This window comes from Pantherophis guttatus, chromosome 2 (assembly GCF_059756535.1).
Source record: "Pantherophis guttatus breed Tessera chromosome 2, ASM5975653v1, whole genome shotgun sequence".
In the NCBI taxonomy this organism is placed as follows: Eukaryota; Metazoa; Chordata; class Lepidosauria; order Squamata; family Colubridae; genus Pantherophis; species Pantherophis guttatus.
The window spans coordinates 156,877,798-156,904,363 of NC_142064.1; the positions used below are offsets into that span (position 1 = coordinate 156,877,798).

General features: G+C 39.9%; 2 long non-coding RNA genes across 2 annotated transcripts; both read left to right on the forward strand.

The window, feature by feature from the left end:
• The first annotated feature begins 1,859 nt into the window (after window positions 1-1,859).
• LOC148115392 (uncharacterized) lies at window positions 1,860-4,947 on the forward strand. The gene is made up of 3 exons (XR_015731933.1): window positions 1,860-2,068; window positions 2,475-2,766; window positions 4,088-4,947. It is a non-coding gene; the product is annotated as an uncharacterized LOC148115392 (long non-coding RNA).
• A 4,792-nt stretch (window positions 4,948-9,739) lies between these two features.
• Window positions 9,740-19,620, forward strand: LOC117663138 (uncharacterized). The gene is made up of 2 exons (XR_004590625.3): window positions 9,740-13,970; window positions 18,045-19,620. It is a non-coding gene; the product is annotated as an uncharacterized LOC117663138 (long non-coding RNA).
• Window positions 19,621-26,566: the final 6,946 nt, after the last annotated feature.

The following is a 26,566-nucleotide window of genomic DNA, read 5'->3' on the forward strand; positions in this document are numbered from 1 at the left end:
TCATATCTATCCATCAGCAGGGGTGGGTTTCACTTATCTTTGCTACCGGTTCGCAAGCGCACCACTTCTGCACGTGCACAGAGTGTATTTGATGACGTCTGGGCAGGTGGGCAGAGCCTCCCACCACCGCTGCTACTGGTTTGCCCAATGGTTCGGGCGAACCGGTAGCAACCCACCACTGTATTACAGATAGTCTTCGACGTACGATCACAATTGATCCCCAAATTTCTGCTAAGAAAGACAGTTGTTAAACGAATTTTGTCCCATTTTAACAACCTTTCTTGCCAGCTGTTAAGTTAATAACACGGTTGTTAAGTAAACCTGGCTTCCCCATTGATTTTGCTTGCCAAAAGATCGCAAAAGGGGATATCATGACCCTGGGACACTGCAACCATCATAAATACATGCCAGTAGCCAAACGACTGAATTTTGATCATGTGATCTTGGGGAGGCCGCAACAGTGGCGTGAAAGTCAGATATAAGGCACTCTTTTCAGTGCTGTTGTAAATTTAAACAGTCACTAAACAAATGGTTGTAGGTCAAGAACTGCTTGTATTACCAATTGTAAATGGCTCTGTCAATTTAAAAGCATTCCAAATATTTATAAATGCCTGCTCCGAACTAACCGTAAGGATTTAGAAATGAAAGTAAAACCAATTTAAAAAGATATAATATGTTTCTTATTATTATTTTTTCCAAGCCAGCCTTGAACTTGGGAGAACTTTTCTGAGAGCAATGAACCTGGGAACTTCTCTACCCATTGATAATCATTCTTGCATGACTTCTAAGGGAGCCATGACTAAGCTGTGGACATCTTTCTAAAGGAATGTAAATTGCTCCCACAATGATTTAATTTATTAAAAGCTATTAATAACTCACTTAAGCAATTTACAGACATGAGCCAACAGCTCAGAATTCAGGTGCAACCTGTTTCTCTGTCCTGGGTGGAGACCAGGGAAAGAAAATGGTTTTGGGGGCACTTTTCAGCTGCCCCATTCCTCAACACAACATTTGGGGTGGTTGTTGTTAAAGCACAGTACTGCAGCCTTTTCATTTATTCATTTAATTTATTCATTTAATTTATTCATTTCATTTATTGTTAACAATATGCTTTCATTATTTGAAATTTTGGTTGTTGCCTTAAGGGAAGTGTTTTGCTTAAACAATTGTGAGCAACTCAATTTTTTTTTTTACACGAAATCACCTTGATAAAAGAGTTTTGATACATTGCTTCACGAATAAGCCTCTCTGTGGTATTCTCCCTGTGCTGCCAGGGACAATTTTAATAAAATGGGTTTAGATTTTCTTGTGTGTTGCCTTTAGAGCTTAGCAGCTGGAGGCATTCCTAATATTTGGTGTAGATAATACTTTCATAATGCATTGCCCAGAGGCCAGTTATTTAACAGCAAACCAGAAATACTTACAGAACGAAGGTTTTTAGGACTGCTGAACAAAACGTGACGTGATCTATTCTGTATTTTATTTTGCAGAGATGGTGGGTAAAATATAAGCTGCTCATAAATGGTAGATGGCAGTGTTTGCCCCCCCCATAAAATTACATGAGTGAATGAAAGACTCTGAGAATTTTTTTCTTTTTGCACTGAATTCTGTTGTGTTTCATCTACCTGCACCGCAAAAAAAAAAAAAACCTACAGCGGTAACTACACCTTTTTTCTGTCACCAAAATGAAGAAACTGCCTGATGAATTTATGCCTGTCACACCCTTAGTAAAAGCATTTTTGCACGGAAACAAAAGGGCCCATTTTAGCTGACTGTAATTTATCTGCATGATGATGAAAAGCCAGGATATAAAAGCGGGGCTGGATGAGATGCAGCATGCTTCTGTTTCTGAGTGCACATGCATACCCTGTTTTGAATGAGAGAGAATTAGTCTACATGGAAAGAAAGACTCAGACAGGAGAGCTTCCTTCCTTGCTGTATGTTCAGACTATCCAAAGTAGTTCAGACGCTAGCAACCAGAGGTCAAATCTATGCACTTGATTGATCTGGGAACAAACATTGACTATATTGGGTTTGCTTGTGGATAACTATGCATAGGATTACATGGGTAGGTGTTTACTCTTCTACTTTGGTGACCAAAGTCTTATTCCAAAGACTCCTTCCTGGATACGAGAACAGTATGAGCAGATATAGCAGTACATACAGGTAGTCCTCGAATTATAATCACAATTGAGCCCAAAAATTTCTGTTGCTAAGTGAATTTTGCCCCATTTTTTAATTTTTCATGCCACATTTGTTAAATGAATCACTGCAATTGTTAAGTTAGTAACACAGGTTGTTAAGTAAATCTGGTTGCCCCATTGACTTTGCTTGTCAGTAGGTGATTACATGACTCCAGAACACGGCAACCGCCAAGCGTCAGTTGCCAAGCGTCCGAATTTTGATCATGTGACCATGGGGATGCTGCAACAGTCGTAAGTATGAAAAACGGTCTTCGTTCACGTTTTTTCCAGTGCCATTGTAACATGGAACAGTCACTAAACAAACTGCTGTAAGTCGAGGACTACCTGTGCAGAACAAGCTGGAATGTAAAGAGCATTTTAGAAGAAGGTTTTTGCTTGAAGCCACATGGAAGCAGATGAGGTGCACAACAATGTGCTGGAAAGGAGGAGAATCACAATAAAATACACTCCACTTTCTTTCCGCGATTCCTAGGAACCATACCTGTTTCAAGGGCAAAGTTGGAGGGTTGTTTTTGCTAATGTGACAGTTACTGCTTGGCAACTTCTGCTTTTTCCAAATAAGGTAAGACAGGAAAGGATGCAGATGATGTATGTAACCAACTTTATAAAAAGTGCTTGTTTGCCCTTTCGTCATCTTCCGAGAAAGGACACTGTGTGGCCACAGATCAATAAAACTTCAAAGCACTCTTCCGTTTATGGTTTCATTGCAGTTAATTGGGATTAAGGGGAAATTCCCCTATGTATGCGTGTGAGAGGGAAGGAACTGGCATTCCGTTCCTTAGTCTCCTGGACTCCATGAGAGCTACATAGACATTTTAAAATAAGCCATCAACTCCTATCCAAGTGGGTACCCAGAGGTTCTCTTTTTTGTATTCTGTAAACCCCTCAGGGAGAGGCAGAGGTCTAGGCTGAACAATGCAATTGTGCACATTGCTTCCCATGTTCAGGCTATGACTGGACCACCTGAATATTAAAAATACCTGTCTTTCTCTAAATTTCTTCCAGGTTCCCCGTGCACCATGAAAATGCGGGGAGCTACTAAAGGGGAGCCACTAAAACCTTAGTTTTAATTTGATTATGAGTAAAATGGGAATAAAGGAAATGCTTCATTAAAATAAAATATGAGTTGTCAACAATGTAATAATCGATTCTACTTATCCACTTTATTCCTGGCAACAAACCTTATGGTATTCAGATGTGGTGTTATAGGTTGGACGTATATATTGTACTAACTAAGTAGGGTATGGCATTCCTGGCTGATGATAAAGAGAACTAGGCTAAACCATTAAGCAATAGTTTGTTTAGCCATGCTTTATTTCACAAGCCATAATCAAATAGCTTTGTATGTCATATGAAACAATACAATAGGAATATTTTATAGATTGGTTGGGGGGGAAAGAGTTAAGAAATGGAACAAAGTAATGGAACTGGAAGGGACCTTGGAGGTCTTCTAATCGAACTGCCTGCTCAAACAGGAAATCTTATACCATATCAGACAAATGGTTGTCTAATCTATTCTTAAAAACATCCAGTGTTGTATCCCATCACATTCCCACCCAAGGAATGCTTTGAGAGCAGCAAAAATATTCTTGCAAGGAAAACCAGATATGCAATTACAGTATGTAATTCAGTCCACGCACTCATATGAAGCAACAGATCACAGTAGCAGAATCAGAGGCATCTATGATAGAAGGAGAAAAGGTGATATAAAAAAAAAATTGGAAGATCTCCAAGGTCCCTTCTAACTCTATTATTCTGTTAAATTCTGTTAAGATGGCAATTGTGTTCATGCAATTGAAACCACACTCCCTTTTACGTGTATCAAAAGGGGCAGGTGGTCACACCTGCCATCCTGATTTATTTTTTTTAATTCTTCCCCATAGATTCACCTGGATAGGATTATAGAATCACTGAGTTGAAAGAGGCCTTGGATGTTACAGAACAGGTCTTGACTTCCTTCCTTCATCTTACTCTTGATGAGTGATGTTAGAACCCACTATATATTCCTTTTGGTATAACAGAAAATAACCTGGTATTACTCAATGTTCACAAAAGTGATGCACAAGATTTAGTGGCAATGGGTTAATGCCCAAGTCTGGACTTTAGACATGAAAAAGGTCAGTTTTATCACAATGGTAGCTAAAAGCAGCCATGTCACTGGAAGAATTAAAGGGACACCCACCAAACAGAAGGAAGACACTGGATCTAGGTTTTGGCACATAAGTGCACGTAATTTCCACACAAATCAAGGAGGGAAACAGAAACCTTTGTAATATTGCAAATGATGGTGGAGGGAATCACATTTCATTTCATTTTTATGCTTGCCTTGGTTGTAGAATGTGCACGGCCCAGACACTGAGGTTGCCTCTGGTGATTATGGTGCAAATAAGCAAGGCACAAGTAAATGATGATTAGAAAGGGGCTAAAAATAGACACTTATTTTTGTGCCATTGGAATCTCTGATCAATAGATTACAAAGAAGCAAGAACTCAAACCATATAGCAGAAATGCTTTCATACTATATTTTATAGTTTGGTCTAGTGGTTAGGATATAAGGTTAGAAAACCAGAGACTGTGAGTTCCAGTTCCCCCTTAGCCACGAAAGCCAGCTGGGTGACCTTAGGCCAGTCACTCTCTCTCTCTCAGCCCAGCTCACTTCACAGGGTGGTTGTGGGGGAAATAGGAGGAAGAAGGTATGTTGGATATATTCACTGACTTGAGATATTTGTAAAAAAATAATAAAGGTGGGATACAAATAAATAAATATTCCATAAGGTTGTTTATCATAATAAGTGCTTCTGTGTGTTCAAGTAATAAAAAAAAGCTTCTGCTTTTGTCCATGACAGTATTATTGCACATATTGTACATACATTTAACATTTTTATATTGTTTCCTCCAGAATTTTACATTGTGGATTTCCTGTCTCCATACTTCCTTCTCTCTGTCCTCCTTTGTAACATCTAAACACAGTAATGTTACTGGGGTGGGGAGGGAGTGGGTTGATTGTGTTCTGAAATCCTCTTTTAAGAAAAAAGTAGACTCATTCCATTTTATCTTGATCGTATTCTTTCCTCCTATAATTTAGCCAAATGTGTTCATTCCTTAGGGAAACATATTGCATCAGTAAGTGATTTCATGGCTAATAATAGTTCCCCAAGTGTTTTGTCTCAAAGAACAGAGCTGGATGAAGTAACTTATGAAATTGTTCATTGTCCCTTATTTTTCTATGCATCTCTCAACAAGCTTGCTTTGTAAGGTGAACCACAGAAATGTGAAGTCCTTCTGGCTATTTTCTTCAACCTTTTTTAAAACACCCCATACAATATTCACACCACTACACTGAAAGATGGTTTCTCATTTTTCTATTTTCACAGATACTTGTTTTGCATTTGGGAGGCTCTTTTCACAATGCTTTTCACATTGGATCTCTTGAATCCAAACTCAGTGGAAAATACCTTGCAGATGTATTCAGGCAATCTAAATATCTGTAAGAAAGTGCTGGTGGTATTATCGAAGTGTAAATATGACTGGACACAAAATGATGTTAATGGATATATATCTGTTCGTTTATAAATAGACTCACACCTGGAAGCTCCTCAGAACTGAACATTTATTCCACGCATCTACTTAGGACAAAGTTGAATGGGCATTCTTACTCCCTCCCTTTAAAAAAATATCCACTCACCAATATCACACAAATATTTCAGATGTATATGTTTATTTTAAGAGATGTGTGTATACAGGCAACCTGTTACCCGTCAATGCAACTCACATATAGAGAGTAATGAGGCTTGCATCTGAATGTTCCCCTAGATACATAAGAGCCGTAAACAGGGGATTTATACAATCCTTGGACACTCTTCCAAAATCCCAACTGACCCCCTAATCAAACAGAAGAGTTTCATTCTCAATTGAATATGATTCTTTGGCTTTCTGGCCAGGTTTAGGCCAAGAAATTTTACCTTTTTAAAATGCAGCTTCACAGGAAATCCTGATGACCACAAACCTTTCAGGGCATATTTCCATTGCTATGATGAAGTGGTAGCCACCCATCCTCCAATCAGCGGAAAACTATTTTGACATGAAAATTGCTGTTCCTGATGCCCATCCCTATCCTGCCACTGTTGCAAGTCACTGCAATTATCCGATTTCCCTCCAAGCTAATCAGTGGGGGGGAGACCTAATAGATTTTCTACATGAGGCTGCCCTTTGGACAGCACTGAATATAGGAGGAAATACTGTGCTGCTTTAATAACAGAATAGCTAAGAATGTATTTAAACCAGTTTCTCTCATAGGCTGAGGACCAGATGAAAACAGTATCATGGGAACGTGTATGAAAAATAGATATGGCAGACCATATTTGCAACAGAGTTAGGTACAGACCGATCTAATTTCAACACTGTCAAATCAATAACGTTCTGTTCTGCATGCAGAATGAAATGGACACGACTGTCTTCCCTGTTGTTCCTCTTTAAGCAATGATATACATCACATGCACGTGCAACCTTCCATTTTCTATTACGTTGATTAAGGTTAGCACCAGGGCCAGACATAATTGGACAATTATCAGTGCTTAGGACCAATTGCTAAGACTTGCCCTAGCAGGTCTTAATTCTTGGCTTCCTGTTTGGAATTTTGAGCATCAAAAAGTGGCTTTTAAATTCCCAGGCACTGTTATGTGATATTCAAAAGACAGCAGAACTAGATACACCAATGCATCTACTTGGAGAGCAATGCGTATAGGCAGCTATGGCCACCAGAGACCAGTGATGGAAAATGGAATTTATTAAAAACGCTCCACCCAGGATCACATCAAACTATTTCAGCCGGGTTAAAATAGCAGGAGTTTCAGAAAGAGATACCAGAGTGGCCTACTGACATGTCCTACCCTCTCTAAGCAAGCATTCCATCCTGTTTATGATAGTCCCTCAAATATGTGGAGGCTGTCATCACATCCCTATCCTTAATTGTCTTGGCTTAAAGCCGAGCATAACCAGTTCTTCGATCTTTTCTGGTTTGTCAGAGGGTCATGGTTTGTGACCTCTTTATCCCAATTTGAAGCAAAAGCATTCCGTTTTATGGAAGAGGACTTTGAGATGACTTTCTGAACTGCCACTGGCAATGGCTCGATGGCTGCAGGGTTCCTTGGGAATGTTGATTTAATTCCCTTTCCAATTGCTGTTGCAATATCTTTCAGGTCTTTCCAGTGACATGGGGAGTAGAGGAGCCATGTTTTGACGTTAATAGAGAAACATCTCTGTTCTTGTGGAGAGGTAACTAATGGCTCCCACTGGGACTTCATGATCATTGCATACTAATCACAGTAAGCGAGGGCAGCCTTGGAGAGTCTGGGCTGTCAGCAGGTGACACAAACACTCACAATACATCCCAGACTCCGAGTCTGAATGCTGATAGCATTAGCACTTCTGCGGCAGTACACAGAGCTATTTCAGCTGATGCAAGATCTACAATTCATTGCACAGATTGTGTCCTCGCCGTGATTCTCTTTGATAAGGTTTTTGTGTTCCATGAAGTAGTGATTCTATCATGAGAGTAGAAAGACTGAATTAGGAGATAGAGAGAAATCTGAGAATCTCCTTTTTAAAATCATTTCTGTTGTGAGCTTTGTTTTATCCTGTTCTTGATCATAGGAACAACCAAAATGCTTGGGAAGTGGTTTGTGATTCAGTCTTGAAACCGGAGAGAAAATATTTTAATATCTCTCAATATTAATAATTAGCTGTTCATGAATCATAATTTATACATTATCCAATGTCCCATTCAGCTTTGCTTTCTTTCTTTCTTGTAAAAGTTTTTATTTTTTTCCCAGCTTTTCTTGTTAACACTGACAAGACATTGTTTTGCTTTTGGAACTTATAGAATATAAACAATTCTGTGTTTAATTGCATACTGAATGTTTCTGATAAATTCAGCTCTCATGAAAGCACATTTTCTGAGTATTAAAATGAAAGCTTCAAGTTAATATTTGACCTAGAAAATGTGGGATTTCGATCTGATTGAGTTCACATACTGTTCTACGCCAGAGTTGTTTTCAACATGGTGGCTTATTGAGTAAGTCATAATTGATTTGAGTTCATGCCATACAAACTATGGATTATAAACCACAATGACTGGTTTGCCTAGAACAGTCTGACTCTGATGTGATAAGCAAGCCCTATTATTTATTCTGGAACTAATATACATTTTAAATATTATTTTCTCCCACCAAGGCTATATATTTTTTACAAAAAATATTTTGTATATTTTTTTGAGCACCAGCCAGTATGGATTCAGATACAATATTTGTCCCTTCTAATTCTGAACACACCTATTGGTAGGGGTTTTTTTTTGTTTGTTTGTTTGTTTGTTTGTTTTTCAACATCTGCTTTATTTATAATCAGCTCTACTCTGGAGAACCAAAAGTGTATAAAAAAAGCAAGTGCACTGAACAGCACTTATACAGTGACTTATGGAATATACTTAACATTAGTACAATTTGGGATACTTTACTCATCCTTCTGAAAGAAATCATCATCCCCCTTGCTTACACTTGTCTTCTATTTATTATCAAAATGAATGCATATTTTTTTTTTAAAAAAATGAAGGATGATAAGTGGTTAAGACTTTTGTCATAGGTTCCTTATAATGCTTTAAAACCTCACAGACTGCATTCTACCCAGCAACTATCATTTCATATAGCACACCTTAATAATTTCACCTACAGACAGAAGACCAAGTCACATTTCCTTATCGTTTTGATGCCTTTTTAATGTCCATCTAAAAGCCGGTAGGGAGATAGGAGCTGCTAAAATTAGGGTTTTCACTTGAACTTAATGCTTAGAGATGCCACTGTTGCCTTGCCCTCCCCTAGTTTGAGCCCTGCCGCCCTCTGGGCCGCCCAAAATCCTTCATCGCTTCGCTCTATTGAGCTTTTTTTTTTTTCTTTCGCTAGAAAAGCGCGGGACTTTCACGCCTTATATATCCCCTATTAGTAAAAGCGAACCAGCCACGCATTTATGGTTAGACGTATATGATTTCGGAAGGGGCTCAAAAGAAACGGCGGGCTGACGGGCGCCTGTCTTTCCCACCGAGGGCTCAGGCCTCGACCAGCGCGCTCTGCCATGCCGGGCGGATGAGGCAATGCAACCCTCCGCGGGCTTCCTAAAGGGGGGCCGCGCCAAAAGCTTTTCCTCCGGCCCCCGCCTCCCCCAGAACGTGTTGTGCCAAACTGAGCCGCGGTCCGTGAAGCGTCCGGGAGCCCCGGGAGACATTTGGTTGCTAGGGGAGTTCCGAGGCAGCAGTTAGCCTGGCTGTGGCAAGAAGGGAGCTACGTGTTCCGAGCAAGCTCTCCAACCTGCTTCTGCCACTAATTGCCAGGCTTGGGAATGGGGAGTGAGGAAGGGAGAGCTTGGCAGCAAGCCAGCCGGAGGCGGGGGGGCTGTGGGGGGCTCCCAAGGCTCTGGCCCGATGACGCAACAGGCAGAGCGGCCTTACAGGCGCTAGGGAGTCGGTCGGGTCCACGCCAGGAGCTCCTGAAGCGCGGAGGTCCAGAGGAGGGGAGACGGGGTTTATGCTACTCTAGCAAAATTCATCTCCACCCTGATGGAGCTAGAGCCGAGGAAGATCGGTGTGTGTGTGTGTGTGTGTGTGTGTGTGTGTGTGTGTGTGTGTGTGTGTGTGTAATATTTGGAGCAAGGCACCTATAATTTTTTAATAACTTTATTGTCATTGTACCTATATACACAGTATACCCAGACAATGAAATTCACTTAACACCCAAAGACCAGGTCCAACATACCTAACAATCCCCAAAGATACCCCCACCCACCACAAATTCCCCACCCCTAAACCACCCAAACATCCACACAACAGACCAAGTAATGCTGTCCAACAGCTCACTGATGGTGACCCTTTAAGGCCCTATAAGGAAAGATGTCAACCCTGAGCGGGTTTCCTTTGATCCACTGAGCTGAGAGGCAGAGTCAGATGGTAGAAGAAGACAAGACAATGACATTAAGCATGTCAGGCGCTCTTCCTTATCCCTCGATCTCATCATACAGAAACTCAGGGCAGTGGCAGGGCTGCCAGGGGAGGAGAGTTAGGGACAAAGGTCCATAGCCTTTGTGCCTGCAATTACTTCAATGTCTTCCAATCATCCCACCACTTTCTTCTCTAGGTTGCCTTGTGTCTCCTATGGGGCTTGTGCCTCAGGATGGCTGTTTCTTTTGCTATTGCTTTTCTCCTTCAATACAGATTTTTTTTTTCTTCCTTGCAAGGAATATGAGGGGCCAGTGATGTCAGGACTCTGGCCCCGTGATGCAACAGGCAGAGTGGCCTTACAGGTTCTCCAAGAGCTGGTCGGGTCTACGTCAGGAGCTTCTGAACCACAGAATTGGGGGGGGGGGTGGATGAGAGGGGACACCCGGTTTATGCTACTCTAGCAAAATTCATCTCAACCCTGAAGGAGCTAGAGCTGAAGAAGGGGGTTTTTGGAGCAAGGCATCCATAAGGAAAGATTGGCGACCGCGTCTGAGCAGGTTTCCTTTGTTTCGCTTAGTTGTCAGCCAGAGTCAAAGAGGGCATGGTAGAAGAAGACAAGAGCATGACATTAAGCATGTCAGGCGCTCTTCCTTATCTCTCAGTCTCATCATATAGAAACTCAGGGCAGTGACAGGGCTGCCAGGGGAGGAGAGTTGAGGACAAAGGTCCATAGCCTTGTTCGGCAGAAGTAGGAGTATCTTACAGGGGTAGTCGTGCCACAATCGAGCCCAAAATTTCCGTTCTTGAGCAAGACAGTTGTTGAGGGAATTTTGCCCCTTTTTACAACCTCTCTTGCCACAGTTGTTAAGTGAATCACTGTAGCGTTAAGTTCATTAGCACAGTTATTAAATGAATATGGCTTGTCTGTTGATTTTGCTTGTCAGAAGATTGCAAAAGGTGATCATGGGACCCCAGGACACTGCAAGTCATAAATACATGCCAGTTACCAAGCATCCGAATTTTGATCACATCACCACGGAGATGCTGCAAGCGGGGTCGGGGTCATAAGAGTGAAAAATGTCATAAAGTCACTTTTTTCAGTGCCATTATAACTTCAAACGGTCACTATACAAATGATTATAAGTCAAGGGCAACTGGTACTTCATTTTGTAAGGCAGGGCTAATAGGGCTTTTCCACCTAAAGAAGAGATTATTGTTAGATGGTTCAGTCCAGAATATAAAGTTACTTAGTTGCTCTGCTGACCCCTGAGTTAACCAACCCATCTTAACTTTTAAAAGTTCAGACTAAGGAAGAATTAAATATTTATTCGCATAACCCAGAGTTTAAACTGTGGGATTTGCTATATCCATCTCTGGCCGTTAGCGTGGCTAGAAAAAAAAGAGCTAAATGAATCTAAGGAGAATAAGAATATTGGTGGGCATGAGCTATGATGCCTCTGTTGAGGCAGCAGAATGTGTCAGATACCAGTTGCCGAGCAACAGCAGAGGAAGGATGAGGCGATTCCCCTCCTATGCAGCTTGCAGGCTTCCTATGCGTAGAAAGAAAGAGGCACTCTGGGATAAACCTTCAGGATGTTCCAGCTGGAATCTGTCCTTGTGTTTTTATCAGTCAATACACAGTACACCTCCCATCCCCTGCCAAAAGGTATTTCCCACCTTTAAAAAAAAATACTTGTGTTAATATACATATTGGACATCATGTGTCCTGGCTGCTAGATGACACACGAATGAGTTGCAATTACAATTCTCACCCTTCCTTTGAACGACCACTAAAGCTAGCCCGCTATATCTGGACAGCACCAGGCAGGGAGGAGACAATCTTCTTTCTTCCATTATAAAAGCCCCCCCTCTCTCCCCCTCCCTCCCTCCCTCCCTCCCTCTCTCTCTGTCTCTCCCTCCATCCCCCCTCCCTTCTCTTCATGCATATAGTATTTAACAGTTAGATGAATCTTGCTGTGATAATTGCCAACAATATTGCTGGGTCCACACAACATATTTAACTGGGTCATGAAGGGAGTTAGGTTGCAAGACAAACAGCAAAACCAAATCCTTTGTGGGGTTAAGGAGGTGCAATTTAAAATAACATAACCCTAGGTTTTTTAAAAAAAAAAATAAAAAGCCCTGTGTGAATATTATAATCCAGTCTAAACAAGGCATTTGCTCAGCTCCATCCACTCAGTTCTCCAAGGAATAGATCCAGCGTTTTAGAGGTGCTAAAATAGTCAGACCATCCATTACAGAACTTGTGCCAGGTCCAGGAGCCTGGGAACATCCCTCCCTAAGACTTGCTGCAAGTTACACCTGACAATCATGTCATCCAGGTCAAGTTGCTTGCAGACATTCCTCCAATAAGCACCTAGGATTAACAGTTGATTCAAATTGGGGTGGGGTGGGGTGGGGTGGGGTGACAGTTTCAAAGCAATCTCATTTTGAGTGCCAAAATCTGAGTGTCCAGCAGATGGCAGTCTGGTGATATAGGAAACCAACTTTTTGCCTCCATCTAGTGTCCGTACAATTATTTGCAGTCCAGATATGGTAGCCGTTCCATGCTCTAAACGAGCATCATTTGAGACTGCTTGCATCTTCACATAAATTACCCTATGTGGGAGAGTTATGGTGTCTGTTGCCCCATTTCTCAGGACATGCTATGCCAGCTTTGTGTCCTGGATTCCAGAGGCGTGCCTGCAATTACTTTAATATCTTCCTGTCATCCCACTTTCTTCTCTAGGTTGTTTTATATCTCCAATGGGGCTTGTGCTTCAGGATGGCTGTTTCTTTTGCTATTGCTTTTCTCTTTCAATATAGATTTTTTTTATCTTCCTTGCAAGGAATATGAGTGACTAGTGATGTCATGAAGCAGTCGCCAATATTGTCCTTGTGCAGGGATCCAGGGGAAAGCATGGACTATGTAGTCCCAAACTAAGACTCTTGACTTTGTTAGTGTGATCCTAATCTCCCAGAACAATTGATAAAGACACTAAGTGGCTGGTTGGGTTAGGTGTGTGGAGGGAAAATTATGTGACACAATTGATTTTCTTCCTGATATACCATAGATGTTATACACTTTTCACATGGTGGGAACTTAATCTCTTTCTACTTGAGCAATGCAGTACTGAATTGTTGTTAGTTGCGAAGTCGTGTCCGACCCCTCATGACCCCATGGACAACTTTCCTCCAGGCCTTCCTGTCCTCTATCATCCCCCAGAGACCATTTAAACTCACGCCGACTGCTTCAGTGACTCCATCCAGCCACCTCATTCTCTGCCACCCCCTTCTTCTTTTGCCCTCAATCGTTCCCAGCATTAGGCTCTTCTCCAGTGAGTCCTTCCTTCTCATTAAGTGGCCAAAGTATTTCAGTTTCATCTTCAGGATCTGGCCTTCTAAAGAGCAGTCAGGGTTGATCTTCTGTAGGACTGACCTGTTTGATTGCCTTGCAGTCCAAGAGACTTGCAGGAGTCTTCTCCAGCACCATAGTTCAAAGGCCTCAATTCTTTGACACTCAGCCTTCCTTATGGTCCAACTTTCACAATCATACATTGCAACTAGGAAAACCATAGCACTTTTGTTGGCAGGATGATGTCTCTGCTTTTTAGTATGCTGTCTAACTTTGCCATAGCTTTCCTCGCCAGGAGCAAGTGTCTTTTAATTTCTTGGCTGTAGTCCCCATCTGCAGTGATCTTGGAGCCCAGGAAAATAAAATATGTCACTACCTCTATTTCTTCCGCATCTATTTGCCAGGAATTGAGAATTAACAAATATCAAATGTAAGTTTACACTTTCAATTTTACCCTTTAATCCAACTTTACTGCATAACAATTTTATCACAGTAGGGTTTAAATTGTTGTACTCATTCAGCTGATGTCCAGGTGAACTCCTAAGAAAGGCAAACTCTGCAATGCTCCAGGTGTACAATTCTACTATTACCCCTTTGCACAACCCAAATCCCTTGCTCACTCAAACAAAAATACATCCAAATAAAGATAAAGTTCCTGTTAACCACCTGTGTGCTGCTTCATACAAAAATAAAAGTATCACCTTTTTGCCCACTTTCCCTAGTTCTCTCTTCCCTCTTTTTTTAGCAGATAGGAAGTCAATATTCACAAGTGATGTTGGTACAAGCAGCCTTCCATTGTTCACCTCAATCACATTATAATACAAATTTGTCTCCATTGCATTTTTTTTTTTGAGAAATTTAAAGAAAAAGAAGATGTTTCATAGAGTTCAATTCTGTCCCACTGGGCAGTATGGAGAATGATTGGTAGTTCCTCTCCTGGGAAGAAAAAAACCCAGCAGTTGGTAGAAAAGAAAATGAATTTGAGAAAACCCAAGTCATCAGTATTAAAATAGAAAGGGCAGTACCAATCACTGGCTTCATTACTATGTTTCAATATAGCTCCACAATCCAGGTAGCTGATTTTATACTGGCATATTTTCCTGCCAGTTCAGGATCTGGTTGACATTACAACATGGCTGTAAGACTATGCCTTTCCATCCCTCTTACGGCAAAGCTACTGTATTTCGGTCGACACAATCCAGGCAATCGCCAGATGGAAGCAAAGAAATTGCAGTTTTCTATTCCTCTCTGCCATCACTTAGTGATCAATTTAGATTTTTGCAGTGTAGACATAGTAGCCTTATTTTACATTAATAGCCCATCTCAGGGTGTCAAGCTCTAGACAAGATGATACCAACATTTTCCTTTAGTTGAATCAGAATGAGTCAGAAAGAATAACATCTAATGTTTATTTGTCACTTTTTAAAGAATGAAAAGAGGATAATACTTTGTTTCTGTTGTTAAGAAGTAATAGAACTTTTATCTGTATAGTTCTGATGGCCATAAATAGCCTAGGCTTCTTGATTCAGAATTCCCATGGTTAGTCAGTCAGTTTGTCTGTCTATCTGTCTCTCTTTCTCTCTCTCTCTCTCTCTCTCTCTCTCTCATTCCCAGTAGTGTTTTGAAACCTTGGCAACCACCTAAGACTTCCTTGGACTCTGGGACCCAGGCCAAATCTGCCTCATTTCTACTCTCCTTGTGCTATTGAAACCTACCACACTATTCTGTGAAGCATATCCTGATTCATAGGTTCAGGCTGCCATGGCTATCTTACAAAACAATCTCAAACATAAATTTGAAAATTGGGTGAGACGTATTTCAGCATTATTAGATCATTGTTTAATCTTCATGGCTCTTTTTTAGCCTACTGGATATCCTGAACATCTGCAGGCTTCCCAAGATTGCACAATGTAACATTGAAAAAAAGCAACTGATTACAGAATCTTTTTTTCCCTAAAAAACAAAATTCTGAGATTTTTGGACCAGAAATCTAAAATTTCAGGTGACCTGAACAAAATTTGTAACTTTCAAATAACTCTGACATAACTGATGTAACGAATGGCAAGACTATGCCAACATGATTTCAAATACTGTACCAAAACTACTGTGATAATTTTGACTTTTATCTCTATTACAAGATGGGAGTTTAGAGTATAACAAAGTCACATGTTCGGCTGGTGCCAGGCCCTCCACCCATTTCTTAACTCTATTCACTTTCTATTATTCTGGGTCAGTTTAGAAAACAAATAGTGTAATTTACCATCCAAATAAAGCAGACAATGAAAGAAATAAGTGTCAAGGCATATTTGTTTTAATGTAGGTATATCCATTTTCCTACATGGGAATACTATTCATTTTGAAAATGAAACCAGTCAGCAGAATGATTCTATTAAGTTACCTTTTTTCAAGCAAAAAAAAGAGAAAGATATAATGAATCAAAGCCATTAATGTGTGATAAATTAAGCATGGTGATATTGCAAATCTATATACATTATGGGATTGCCTGACTCATTTTTGTAAAAAGAAATTTTATAAAGACAATTCAGTACATTAAACTGGGGGTGGAATATTGGTTCTGAGGGCCAGGGTTGTCAAGTTAATAGCAATAGCAATAAGACTTACAGTATATACTGCTGCACAATGCTTTGCAGCTCTCTCTAGGCGCTTTACAGAGTCAGCATATTGCCCCCAATAATTTGGGTCCTTATTTTACCAACCTCAGAAGGATGGAAGGCTGAGTCAACCTTGAGCCAGTAAGAATAGAACTTCCAAACTGCTGGCAGCCGGCAGTCAGCAGAAGTAGCCTGCAGTACTGCATTCTAACCACTGCACCACCACAGTTCTTAATAACTCTTAATAACTCAAAAGATATGCAACAAATAGATGAGATAATTTTCCAACATTGTAACATCATTTTAAAAAAAAATAGGTTAGGCCCATGTTAGCCCCAATTGTACAACTGAGCCAATTCTCCACCGTTTTGTCTGTTTAACATCTTCAGAAGCTTTGGAAGTTCACTGCATAAGCCGTGTATATGTGTGTGTGTGTGTGTGTGTGTGTGTGTGTGTGTGTGTGTGTCAGCAATGTGGCACCTGTGGATACAATGTCATAAGTGGGCTTCCTTAGATGTCATTGGCATGATTGTAAAATCAAATCAAACTTGATTAAAAACTAAATTACTGAAACCCTATAAGAAAACCTGTGAAGTTTCAAGTGAAAATGTCAATAAGTTCTGCTAGTTGAGCTATTTTAATTTTTTTTTTTGTACTTATACCAGGAATGATCTGCAATACCACAAAAGTCTTCAGAGCACATGTTGAAAAACATTGTACTATAACTTTTGTATTTTCTCATATATTTTTTTTAATTTGATTTATATGCCGCCCTTCTCCAGAGACTCAGGGCGGCTTACAGTGCGTTAAGCAATAACGCACTGTAAGCAATTTCACAAGAACAAAAAATTGCACCTCTGGTTTTTTACAATAACCTTATGAAATGATTTATGTTGCCAAGTGAGAAATTTGTTAAGTGAATTTTGTCCCATTTTACGACTTTTCTTGCCATAGTTGTTAGGTGAATCCCTGCAGTTATTAAGTTAGTAACACCATTGTTAAGTAAATCTGGCTTCCCCATTGATTTTGCTTGTCAGAAGGTTGCAAAGGGTGATCACATGACCCTGGGACACTGCAACCGTCATAAATATGAACCAGTTGCCAAGCATCCGAATGATTACGGGGATGCTGCAATGGTCATAAGTGTGAAAAATGGTCATAAATCATTTTTTTTCAGTGCTTTGTAACTTAGAACTGTCACTAAATGAACTGTTATAAGTCAAGGACTAGCTGTATATTGAAAGTAGAGTGTGAGATTTTTCATGTGAGTCTGTCTTTTGAAAATTATCTGGAAACTACAGAATGCAGTCTCTTGACCAGAGATACCTAACCTTTCTGTGCCTTCAACCACTTTGAGAACCTGGTGAAACATATAGACCCCTTCTCATAAATGTTTAGTCATTTAAATGACTAAAATAAAATACATACTATAGTTATATAGACCATATTACAAAGGAAGTCAATTAGGCTGATATATAGTTATCAAAATACTAAAGTTTAACCAATATGTAATAAAGTAATATAAGTGTCTTTCTATTAATCCATCAAACCATTAACAAGAAAATACCCTTCCTTGAGGGTCTGGTTATGGAGTCTAGAAATAAAAAATTACTTTGTTGCCTACATACATCATTGAATAAAAAGCTAAATTTCAGCTAAAGATGAACGAAAATAGGTCTATTTTTTTCCCTCATCCATATTTATAGACTCCTTGAAATTTATCCTTTGACCAACAAGGGAACCCAGATTAAAATTGTTACCTGTTCCAATTTTTTGAAAACTGCTGTCTTGACTTCTGTTGTAATGGATGTGGCACTGTTTCTGTAACCGTTGCTGCAGTTCCTGTTAGTGGCTTCAGTTTTGAAAGCTAATTGCCATCTGGTTGTTTCTAGGTCTCAACAATCACATCTGCTTGCTGGTGCGTTTTCCGATTCTGTTTCAAATGTTGCCAGTTAGCCATACACTTTAAGTGGCTTGGGACCAAGTTATTTGAAGGACTCTCTGCCTCTGCGGGAAACCATCTGAATCCTCCAATCAGCCATAGAAGCTTTGTTCCTGGGCCTGTTGATAAGGACAGAGCTTATCAAAGTTGGATTCAAAACAAGCAACAATCTTTCGTCTGTGGGGGTACCCTCATTTGTGGAATACAGTCCTCCTGGAAATAAACTCCCTCCCTATTACTTTCAGACCTTAAACCTCTGGATATTTCAGCCCACTTTTAATTTATGCTACTCTTATCATATATCATGGATTAACTGGTGTTTGTGTGTCTGAGGATTTCTGTTTTGTAAATTGTCTTCACATAGTGAAAGGCAGTAGAAAAATATCTTAAATAAACAATACAATACACTTTGGGAGATCAGGGTCTAAGTACATGAAGACCTGGGGGAGTTAGCCTTAGCTACTATTCTGTTCCCAATATGATTGATTTTATGCCATCAACTCCTAGTGGCCATAGATTTTCTCCATGATGATCTATCCCTAGCCTGATCTTTAAATTCTCCCTGTGGTGCACTCATCGCTACTACAACTAGTCCATTCACCGTCCTGCTGGTCATCCTTTTCCTCTACTTTTTCCAGCATTAGAGCTTTTTCCAAAGAGCTGGGTTTTCCCATAATGTGTTCAAATTCCCAATATACATGAGTGTAATCCATGTATTTGAGGGTTCCTGGGATAGAAACTACATTTATTTACTAGATTTTTATCCTGCTCTTATTATTTTTTTAGAAAAATAATTCAAGGCAGTGAACATACGGCAAAACTCCTTTCTCCCTTATTTTCTCCGACATCCCTGAGAGATGAGTTGAGCTGGGAGAGAGTGACTGACCCAAAGTCATCCAGTGTCAGATGCAAATAACCATATCCACACATGTAGAATCAAAGCTATTTCATTGTATTGTGCCTATAATACAGGAATCTCTCCAGATTGCTTGCCTTCTCTTGGGAACAGATAGATAAGGTTCTATGGAGCGTGGGAGTGTCAGTCCTGGATCTCTTTCAGCTGCATAACAATTCAAGGCTAATCCCCTGCTTGACTCCTCCTCCCTTCCTGGCTATGCTTTTTCCCTTTTTCTGTCAAGTGCCAGGGGAAATTAGGAGATTCAGGCAGTTCAAATAAGTATAAAGATTTATTGCAAGCTTAAGCTCTCTACAAGAATCTGAACTACCAATGGTCAAGGGAATTTAGCAGGAGTGAAGAAGAGAAAGGAATTCAAAGTGGGCTGGACATAGATCTCTTGTGGGTGTGCCGGGACTCATGACTGATGACATGTTTGACCCCTCCCTCAGGCTCAGCCTGTCATCTACATTTTCATGCCTAAAGTGGGACTAGAATTCACAGTCTCCTGGTTTATAGGCCAGCCCCTTAACCACACCACCAACCTGGCTCAGAATAACCAACATGTGTGCCTGGATTTACTGTACAAGAAAGAATAGATGTTTGAATAAAGTTGGACATGTTAACTGCTTCCAGGAGTGCTATGGTTGTTATGAATTGCCAGTCCCAGAATTTTTTTCTGTGTGTGAGAGAGAATTGCCAGAAAAGAGAGAGCAAAGCCGCCTAGGATCCTCAAAACAAAACAAAAAAAGTTGGCACAATTGATTTATTGGCCCAAAGCATTTCTGAATTAATGTGTATTTGTTTCTATTCTATGCCTGTGCATCTTATTGCCAAATCTAATTATATGTATAATCAAGCAGCCAAAAATATATGGAGACTAAGCAGTTTTGAAAACAGCAGAAAGGCACCCAGAATTCATGCAGTTTTTAAAAAACAGGCAATGATTTCCTTCTGTTTCACTTCGGTGCCTTTCACCAAGAGGCTTTCTTGCTTGCATCCAACTGCAAAACAAATATGCCCCAGAGCTCTCTTTTATCTGCTCTGCTTCCACACGGAGCCACAGAGCCCATACTTGAGACGGCTTTAAGTGGTTCTTAAGAGTACCAGCATTGAAGTAGAATTTGTTCCCATATCCTGTCACAGGTTTTGTTTGGACAGATCTGCAATGGTTCACTGATCATTTTGGTTTGACCATTTTGAAGGAGAACCCACCAATCTTGGTCTTTAAGGTGCCTTTTGCGCTGTGACTCAGTAGCATCATTTGCTTCAATTATGCTTGTAGCAAAATATGCAATGTAATATATATGTTATATATTACATATATACAAAATATATGTTTTTTAAGTGTTTTTTAAGTGTTTTGTCTATGGTTTTTAATTAACGGGGCCAAATTTATATATGTATATTTTAACTGTATTTTAATATTTGTATTCGATGTTTTTACTTGGCTGTTCACCGCCCTGAGTCCTCAGGGAGAAGGGCGGTATACAAATTCAAAATTAAATTAAATTAAATTAAATGTAATATAAAATGGAAATTTTATGTTCCTGGCTCAAAGCACTGGTGAATAGCAATTCATCTGTTAGTAAGAGTAAGAGTGTTCCAGAACAAGTTTTGCTCATAGAGTAATCCAGTGGTGAAATCCAAATTTTTTTACTACCGGTTCTGTGGGCATGGCTTGGTGGGCGTTGTGTGGCTTGGTGGGTATGGCAGGGGAAGGATACTGCAAAATCTCCATTCCCACCACACTCTGGGGCTAGCCAGAGGTGGTATTTGCCAGTTCTCCGAATTACTCGAAATTTCCGCTACCGGTTCTCCAGAACCTGTCAGAACCTGCTGGATTTCATCCCTGGAGTAATCCCATGAAGCAGATAGGAAACTCAGAGTGGGCCCATTCAGAAATGTTGAAAAGAGATTTTCAGTATGAAAATAGATTTTTGTGTGGATGGGCATTGAGGGTATGTATGAAATGCAATTGTTGTGCAGGCTAGTGTTGAAGCTTGTACAAAGCCATGAAGAAATCATGCATGGTCTTCAACAGGGTACCTTTTTCAGTGTGACCTTGACCAATTTGCAGAGTGAAAGTCCATTTTGGGGAGTACAGCAAGTCCATTTGAGGCATGGTTGGTTGAAATGCCTGGAGGGGAAAGTGTTTCAATTAAAACATTAACTCCACAGGAAGAACTCTGTTTGGCTCTCACTCTGAAGACACTTGGACAGTAACTGAAAGCTGCTTGTTTTGGTTGTCTTCCTTGGCTGAATTTGATAGCTTTTTTTTTTAATGTATGTTGGCTTCTACTCAATTGGTTTGTAGTCTTTATTATGTCTTTGTGATAGCATTTTTAATTTTAATAGGATAACAGCCTTGGCAAGAAAAAGGATAATATGGTTCTACATTTGAGTAAGAACTGAGTGATGGGGTTAGATAATTTAAAACTCTGGATTTTTAATTGTTTTACATTTCTCTTCCTTACAGGATAATGTATATCACTTTGGTTTTTTTTTCAAATGCAGTGAGCCCAGTTTTTCTGTATTTAGGTAAAAAACAATCATATAGCTGGTTTAATATCTTTTGGAGTGGAATAAAGCAGCCTTACTGCTGTTGAGATCCTATTAAAAATAGCCCAGGTTTCTACAGAAAGTCTTACCCTAACAGCATCCCTAGAAATTCTCTTGATTTTATAAAAGCATGAACTCCTCCTCTAGGTTGTACTTTCATTCTATGGAAATTTAATATTAGTGTTAAGTTGCAGGAAACAATATATGGAGGCTGAATTTGATATTCATGGAAGCAATATTTTGTAGCAGAGCTTTGATTCGTCTAAAGATAAGTGATAAGAAAATGTATAGATGTACGTTGTTCTTACAAAGGAAAAGAGATAGTTTATGAGGTATGGTATGTTGATAATCTCCTTGCCAATCCTCATATTCATGCAGCAGCAATGCTAATGCTGCTGGGTTGTGTACCTGGTGGTTGAAGGATGAATGTCACATTGCAGGTCAAAGATTACATCATCCCACCAAGAGAACATGTTCACTGTGCAATGCAGAAATATTCTATTCTACAGAAAGTCATCTCAATTGTTTTTTTCATAGAAGGTATGCTAATAGATTCATGTGTGTACAGACAATTTCATCACTCAGGAGACTATTAATCAGAATATCAATCAGGAAAACATAATTCTATCAATTCCATTTTTAAGATAGAGGTATTTTCACACCTTCACTTCCAGGTAAAGCTTTTAGAAACTGAATGATTGCTATATATTGATACAGATATAGGATTTCTTATGTCAATCACAACCCCATCCTGTTTTATCCTAATTCTCCTGCTCCCCATTTATACATTTACCCTCCCCAGGAGGCATTCACAATCTTGATTATTTCTGCCATTTAATTGGCTATTTCCTCAGCTGGAGCTCTGTTATTGTAATCAACCCTGTCCTTAGTAGCTGTCAATCTCTTTAGATCAGCCCTCCTGCTACACATCCACCTATGTTTTCTGTCATGAGACACTCTGAGGTAGACCATATCTGCTCCTAATGACCGGTATCATTTAATTAATAAAAGTGTAGTGAGAGGTATGTGTCATCCCAACCTCCTGCCATGGGGAAAGGAAATTAATCCAACCTGGATATGTTTGCCAAACTTTTTGTATTTGAATCATTGTTTTTCGGTGATTTGGGCAATAAAAATAAATTGATTTGGAACAAAACAGGAAGGACATTTGTGTCTCACTAAGCAAGAAAGAGGAATGGAAGCGATTCTGTGAAGTATGAAGAGAAGAGAAGAGAAGACTTTATTGGCCAAGTGTGATTGGACACACAAGGAATTTGTCTTGGTGCATATGCTCTCAGAGTACATAAAAGAAAAGATACATTTGTCAAGAATTATGATAGTCATAGGGAAACAGTCAATATAAATCTTAAGGATACCAGCAACAAGGTTACAGTCATACAGTCATAAGTGGGAGGAGATGGGTGGTGGGAACGATGAGAAGATTAATAGTAATGCAGACTTAGTAACTAGTTTGACAGTGTTGAGGGAATTATTTGTTTAGCAGAGTGATGGCATTCGGGAAAAAACTGTTCTTGTGTCTAGTTGTTCTGGTGTGCAGTGCTCTATAGCGTCGTTTTGAGGGTAGGAGTTGAAACAGTTTATGTTCAGGATGCAAGGGGTCTGTAAATATTTTCACAGCCCTCTTTTTGACTGGTGCAGTATACAGGTCCTCAGTGGAAGGCAGGTTGGTAGTAATTGTTTTTTCTGCAGTTCTAATTATCCTCTGAAGTCTGTGTCTGTCTTGTTGGGTTGCAGAACCAAACCAGACAGTTATAGAGGTGCAGATGACAGACTCAATGATTCCTCTGTAGAACTGTATCAGCGGCTCCTTGGGCAGTTTGAGCTTTCTGAGTTGGTGCAGAAAGAACATTCAAAACTGTTGTTGCTGTGAGTCTTGGAATTTGTGCTTTTGCCAGATCTATTCGTCTATACATTTTCCATTAACCTAATGGTCATAATTTGTTGTGGATTCTGGAGGGCACCACATTGGGGAAGGCTGCTTCAGGTAAAGTAATTCATGTGAAAGCTATTGGAGACAGAAAATGAACATTCCTAAAGCACAAAGTGTAAGAAATCTACCATAATTCACTGCACTGAATCTTCAGAAAGGAGTTTGATGAGTGAATGAATATGCCCGGGATTATTTCCTTCACCTGGATAGAATAGTATGGTGCCCTTCATTTGGGATTTGGGCTTCTCATGGAATTATAAAACATGTTAATTCCGGAGCCCTTTTGCTTCTGGGTCTTCTTATAATGCTCTATAAGATGCACCAGGAATGGCATTCAATGGTGATTCACATGTGTTGGCTATTCTGGTTCAGTCCAAACTGTGGCAGTTTAGATAGTCCTCAATTTACAATTGTAATGGAGCCTGCCCATTACAGTCATAAGCCATGATGTTCATAAAGTGGGTCATCACATGACAGCCTGATTTTACTTTTTTTTTTTTATGATCATTAAGCAAATCACTATTGTGAGTTTAAATGAAACTGCAGTCATTAAACAAGGTGACTAAGGGGTGAGTGGTCATGGCCAGGGCCCCTGATCCAGGAACAAGCTAAATTGGCACATAGGACAAAGTTACACAAAGTGAGCCCTAGCCCAAATTGATCATTGAATTGGAATGAGGCAGTGCAACCTGCTCAAAATCAAGGATGAGATCTCACTGGTGCTCACAAGCACCACTCAAATTTTCAGTACTGTATTCCAGTCTGAAACCTGACTGGAAGGGTTCCAGATAATTTGCTTCCTCTGGGATCCATGGGAGATATAGGCCAACCGTCTTCTCAACAGCCCTTCCTAAGAAGGGAAGGTTGGAGACTGGACAGAAATTATCCCAATCTGTAGGATCCAGCAATGGTTCCTCAAGAAGAGAGCAGACTGCTGCCTCTTTCAGAGCTAACAGGAACTTCAAGTAAGCAGTTACTACCTCACGGATTCACCCACATACCCCCTTCCTAGACACCTTGATCAACGAGGAAGGGGCAAGGATTTAAAAAACAAGTGGCTGAATCCACGATGCCAAGAACTCTGTCAACTTCCTCAGGTCTAACTAAACAGTTTTTAATATTTCAAACATTTCAAAGAAAAACATATAAAATGTACTAGGGCTTGATTATGGTTGGCTAGTCTGGGGAAAATATAGTTTTCCTTCATCCTTTTTCTACTCTTATTTTATTTTTCTGAATCACACACACACACACACACACACACACACACAATACACAAAGACAGTGTGTTGGCACAGTTGACATTTGCAGAAGCTTGGTGGGGTTGTTGGTGTTGTTCCTTCCCATCTTAAATGAATACTTCAGTATCCCAAAATGCTAGGATTAGTTAACTAAAGTACAGGATCCAATGAACAAAGCTTAAAGCGAAGAGCCAGTTTGGTTTTGTGGTGAAGATACTGCATTAAAAACAAGGAGACAGTGAGTTCTAGTCTTCCCTTACACATGAAAGCCAGCTGGGTGACTTTGAGATAGTTACTCTTTCTCAGCCCAACCCATCTTTTAGGGATGTTGTTGTGGGGAAAATAGGAGGCCGAAGCATCATGTACACTACTTTGAGTTGTACAAAATAAAAATGGGATATTATAACAACTACCACCAACATATAATGCAGAAGCTTCATGTAGATCTATACCTGACCTTATTAAGTTTAACTTGCAACTTGCCCCCAAATGGGCCAGGACAAGTTGAGCCTCCTAATTTACTGCTAAGGGAATGCATCCTTCTTTGTTATTGCTTATATTCTTAATATGTAACTTTTTTTTTCTGGAATTGCTCTGGGAAAGTTGTTGAGAACCTTTACAATTCTTTAGTACAGGTAGTCCTCAACCACAATTGAGTGGTTAAGTGGGACATCTGTTAAGTGAATTTTGCTTCATTTTACTACCTGACTTGCCAGAGAGTTGTTAAGTGAATCGCTGCAGTTGTTAAGTTAGTAACACAGTTATTAAATGAATCTGGCTTCCCCATTGACATTGCTTGTCAGAAGGTGGCAAAAGGGAATCACATGACCCCGGGACACTGCAACTGTCATAAATATGAGTCAGTTGCCAAGTGTCTGAATTTTGATCACATGACCATGGGGATGCCACAATAGTTGTAAGTGTGAAAAAATGTTCATAAGTCACTTTTTTCATTGCCGTTGTAACTTTGAATGGTCTGTAAATGAACTGTTGTAAATACCAGTTTACAAGACACATTTAAACTGGGTTTAAAACTATTATTCACTGAACTAAAACCTTCACTCCTCCAGACATTCCCAATCCCAATTTCAACTCAAATTGTAGCTTCCCACTTCACTGAACTTTCAGAAGAACCCAGAAGACCTTCCTTCCTGTAACTTGTCCTTATTCTATGTGATAGTTTAAAGTACTATGTAAAGTACTTTGTTCAAAGGAACAAAGCTGCTCCCATCCACTTTTAAAATTCCAGCAAGTTTTGGCCAGTTCCAGCATGATAATCCTCTGATGTCTCTTGGTACTTCATTCAGTTCACGTGGGAACCATCTCTTGTTCGTCTTTTCTTATGAAAACCATGTCTTGTTTTGAGAAGTATCTTTTGCTGTGTCTTCTTACAAACCTTCACTCCAATATTCTTCCTGAGACTGCAGAAGCTGCCATTGGCCCAAACAATCCCTAGTCTATGTTCTGCTTTGAGGGGACCGTCACAGGAATGCATAGCAGAAAGTTACACATTACCATTGTGTTAATACAATGAAAATGTGGCCTCATATCACAGGAACAATATTTTAAGCCCTGGCTTTCCATGCAGTGACATCTTGGAATTACAAAATGTTGCTATACAAATAAATATATGGTAGCAGTTAGCTGAGCAGAATATTAGAGCAGAACAATAGGAATGTTTTTTTTTTCAAATGGTATGTGTTATATGGCCCCTGAGTCTCATTTTGCAGCACTCAGTCACTGCAGAATATCAATTGCCTCCAAAGCTCAGCCAAAAGATCCTCTCAAGCTCTACCTGGCAGAGGGACTGCTACTTAGCTATG